The sequence below is a fragment of the Myotis lucifugus genome, unplaced genomic scaffold (assembly GCF_000147115.1).
Source record: "Myotis lucifugus unplaced genomic scaffold, Myoluc2.0 scaffold_81, whole genome shotgun sequence".
Lineage (NCBI taxonomy): Eukaryota > Metazoa > Chordata > Mammalia > Chiroptera > Vespertilionidae > Myotis > Myotis lucifugus.
Window position 1 is genome coordinate 179,074 of NW_005871129.1, and position 4,944 is coordinate 184,017.

Sequence of the window (4,944 nt, forward strand, 5' to 3'; positions counted from 1 at the left end):
AACAAAAAAAAAGAAAAGGGAAAATATTAAAACCATATAAGTCCATGGCGGAAAGAGAGGGGAGTCTATATTTCCAGTAGTTTCTGGACAGATAAGCTCAGTAAAAATTTACCAAATTAATTTTGATTTGTCTGCTTTTCTCATATACATACCACACAATGCCTCATTTCGCTAGGATGACATTTTGAAATACTAATCTGCAATTATTTATTTCTCCCTGCATTGTTTCCTTTTTCTTTCCTTAATTCAAGTAAGCAACCAGATTGTACTCTTTGCTCAAGATAAATGTGGAAAAAGAGAAAAGCAGCCAATAATCTTTCTATTATCTTCCAAAGTCTCAGCTCTGGAACTCCTTTGTCCATAGAGAAGGATAAAAGAAAAGGATTCTCATACAGTAACAATGTATTAGCCAGAAACATGAAGGGAAAGAGACTTCCCCCAGAAAGAAAAACAAGGGCTTTCCCTGGACAGAAAGAAGAGAGAGAGAGAGAGAGAGAGAGAGAGAGAGAGAGTGTGTGTGTGTGTGTGTGTGTGTGTGTTCTGTGGGACTGAAGAGCACAGAAGAGCTTTGCTCTGCTTGCCATCAAAGCCCCTGAGGGAAAAAAAAAACCAGCTGGTGCTGTGAAGAGGTAGATAGGACCACTGGCAGCCCTGCAAAGGATTCTGGGGGCTGAAGTAAACTTCTAAACTGGCAAGTCTAAGACAAAGAAAAGACATATCACACATATCTTATCAGTGAATTGTGTAAGAAAAGGCCATTTTCAATAATAAAGAATTTTTTTAAAAAATAAGAAGTTTGGAAGAGCTCAAAAAAAAAGGCCAAGAGCCCTGGCTGGTGTTGCTAAGTGGTTAGAGCATTGGTCCGTGCACCAAAGTGTTGCAGATTCGATTCCTGGTGAAGGGCATGTAGCTAGGTTGCAGGTTCCACCCCCGGGCCTGGTCAGAGTGCCTGCAGGAGGCAATCAATCAGTGTGTCTCTCTCACATCTCTATTTCTCTCTCTCTCCTCTCTCCTCTTTCTCTCTCCTCTCTCTCTCTCTCCTCTCTCTCTCTCTCTCTCTCTCTCTCTCTCTCTTACCTGAGGTGAAGCTCCACTCTCCTCCTTCTTGGATGACACACTTTGTCTTAGACCTACAAGTACTCTCCTAACTCAGGGGTTGAATCTTTAGAAAACAAAAGCCAAGAGGGAGAAATGTTTGCCATGCAACACTCTGTTGGTTGGCCTGCTACATCTATCCCCTGAGATAATAAGCACAAAGGAGCACATAACCTGCTTGACTCCTTGGAAGGAAAAATTAAAAATACAGGAAGAATAAAATATATATCTTTCAGAATATTATCTCAATTATATTCTTTCCTAAGTAAATATTTTATGTCCTTGCAAATAAAATTCACATTTAATAAATGCTCTTTCTCCCAGCTCCAGTACTCCCAGCCTCCAGTGTCTACATCTAAGCATCTGGAGTAAAGGGATATCTCGTCCAAACTCCCAAAAGATCAAGTAGATTAGCCAATGTGGAAAATTTCTCTCCTTTCCAGTGTGTGTGTGTGTGTGTGTGTGTGTGTGTGTGTGTGTGTGTGTGTTGGGAATGGAGAGGGAACATATGAACCCCCATTTCTTTTCCCCACCAACACTGATTCCACAGAACAGAGAGCTCGGCCACAGGTAAAGAAAGCCTTGCCCTTAACTAGATACCTCTCTCATGGATCTAGAAAAAGTGAGCACTGAGCTTCTGTCTTCAGCAAATCCTAGTCAGTTTGGTCAGAGAAGGTGGTATCCAACCCAAGTCTCTTCTTGCTCAAAATCATCATCTCCGGCCAGCTTCCCCTTCATTTCCTAATCAGGTAGAATGGCAATAAATGAATGAAGAAAGTCCTCCCCTACCTGCTTACCACCCACTAAGGAAACCAGAGGTCCCTGTAGGAAACAGTTCCCCTGGGTTCTTTTGCTAAACTCTCCGAGCATCAAGGAAGCAAATCTCTGAATGACTAGGATTCCTCGCCATATTTCAGTCTTTTGTTGTTTCATACATGTTCATTTCCTCACACTTTTACATGAATCACTATCAATTTCAGGACCAAAAAAACTCTATCTTCATAAAAATATTATTCATCTTCTCCAAGGTGTCTTATAACAAATGTTATACAATTAGAAGTATGGTTAACATTAAGTTAATCCACTATAAGTATGAAAGGGCTAAACATCAAAATATTAAATGTGCTAGTTCAAATATTTGGTTATTATTAATATTTATGATTATAAAAGAAAAGTATTTTAAGTGGTAGCACTCATTCTGCTGTATAATTTCAAACCATCACTTTAAACTCAGAAAAAGATCTGATTTGGAGTTAAAATTTAAAGGAAATAAAAAGAAAAGTGAAAATCTTCCTTACACATTCCTCAGCCTTCTCTCCCCAACTTTCTCTCTTCTATTTTAATTGCAAACTCTGCTGTGAGAACTATTATTTACAGATTTTCTTTCTCAACCAAAAACACTTTCAAGCCAAAGTAAAGTTAACTCAAGGCAGTGGGGTGAGGGTGGTGTATTAAAAATATTTTCTCTAATATTGAGTCATGTTGAGGACATCCTTTCACAAGCAACTCCTACTCTAAACTCACTTATATCAACAAATGGAAATAATGTTTTGACTTTGAAGTGCTAGAGGCAAAAGCTTCCTTCCTTTTGAATATTCTTGGTTGTATGTACGCCCATGTACCCTGTCTTATTCCAGCAAGGATATGAAATATTTAGCAAAAAGTCACGCAATACCACAAAAATATAATAAAATAAAATTTAGAAATAGGAATAATGAGGGCGAAAGGAGTATCATACAATTAAGAAACATAAAATGAACCCATGAATTAGATGAAGGAAGGAAGGAAGGAAGGAAGGAAGGAAGGAAGGAAGGAAGGAAGGAAGGAAGGAAGGAAGGAAAGAAGGAAGGAAGGAAGGGAGAGAGAGAGTCTAAATTGGGAATGATATCAGTCACACCAGGAAGGAAAACATGAACAATTATGGGCTTCTTGGTGTCCATAAAATAAAACCCACCAATTCCTTAAAAGAAGCTCAACACCTCCTAACGTAAAAAATAGGGAATTTTTTACGTGGATATGAGTGGTAGTAAACTGTCTGAGGTAGTAAATAGCACTCTCCTTAGCAGCCTTACAGTAAATGTGACAGTGCGTCTCATAGGACTGTTTCTTTCAACACCCTCAAAGTAGTTGACTAATGCAATGTCAAAAGTGCAACTTGGCAAAAGCAAGTTTACAGAGGAGCCAAGAAATGGAGTGAAATTCCAGTTCCCTGCTTACCTGGCAGGAACCAGCAATCAAATTTTGAAATGGACTACAAATCCTTTGGGCAAACCTACATATACACTGTTTCTTTTGACCAAGCTTTCAGTAAGTATTGAGCAATGGTGAGCCCCAGATAGCCTCTTTCAAGTACCTAGATTGTTATTTTTCTAGGTTACAGGCTAAGTGCAGCTCCCTGTGCTTTAACAGCCAGCCAAGCTGGAGGTAAACTGTCATCTTCTTATAAAATTGACGTGTCCAAAGAGGACTTGAGTCAAAGGCAATGCCACTTCCGCACAGAAGTGACCAAAGGAGTGGCTAAGTATCTTCTCTTCAAGCAATGCTGCTTAAAACTACCTTTATTTTAACCAGCAGCACTAGAGTGTCTGATGGTATCATGACCAACTCATCCTAGAACAAAATTAAACTACCATCTTCATTTGTAAGCTTAGAGATATTTTTAAAATCCTGTTAGAAATATAGACACATCAATAAAAAGGTACACTGCTGCCCTGACTGGTTTGGCTCAGTGGATAGAGCGTAGGCCTGTGGACTGAAGGGTCCCAGGTTTGATTCCGGTCAAGGGCATGTACCTTGGTGGCAGGCACATCCCCAGTAGGGGACGTGCAGGAGGCAGCTGATCAATGTTTCTCTCTCATCGATGTTTCTAACTATCCCTCTCCCTTCCTCTCTGTAAAAAACCAATAATATATATATTTTTTTTTATTTTTATTTTTATTTTTTTATTTATTTTTTTTTTTTTACATTTTGAAATATAGGTTTTTTATTTGGAACAGTCTTAGGTTTACAGAAAAGTTAGGAAGATAGTACAGAAAGTTCCCACGCACCTTGTTTCCCCTATTATGAGCATCTTACATTAGTTACAATTAATGAACCAGCGTTATTTTAACTAAAGTCTTTAATCATATTTCCTTAGGTTTTACCTCATACCCTTTTTCAGTTCCAAGATCCTATCCAAGATATTACATTTCACTTAGGCCCCTCTTGGCTATGCCAGTTTTAAACTTTCCTTGTTGTTGATGACTTTGACGATTTTAAAGAGTACTTGTCAGGTATCTTGTAGAATGTCCTTCTGTTGGAATCTGTCTGATAATTTTGTCTGATCATGTTATGGGTTTGGGGGAGGAAGACCACATTAGTGCCATTCTCATCACGTAATACCAGGCACATACTATCTACATAATGGGTCACTTTTGATGGTCATTTGATCATTTGGCTGAAGTAGTTTTGTCAGGTTCCTCCACTGCACGGTTACTCTCTTCCCTCTTTCCATACTGTCCTCTTTGGAAGGAAGCCACTGTATACAGTGGAGTGGGAGTTCAGTCCAACCTCCTTGAGAATGGAGTGTCTGCGGAAACTATTTATACTTCTTTTTTTTTTTTTTTAATAATTTTTATTTCTTAAAGTATTACAAATAGTATTACATATGTCTCCTTTTTTCCCCCCCTTGACATTCCCCCGACCCCTACCCCCCGCCCCCCCCCGCCCCATGTCTTGTGTCCATTGGTTAATCTTATATGCATGCATATAAGTCCTTCAGTTGGTCTCTTAATCCCCCCCCCAACCCTCCCCAGGCTTCCCACTGTAGTTTAACCTTCTGTTCAATGTTGGTCTGCTTCTGTATCTAAT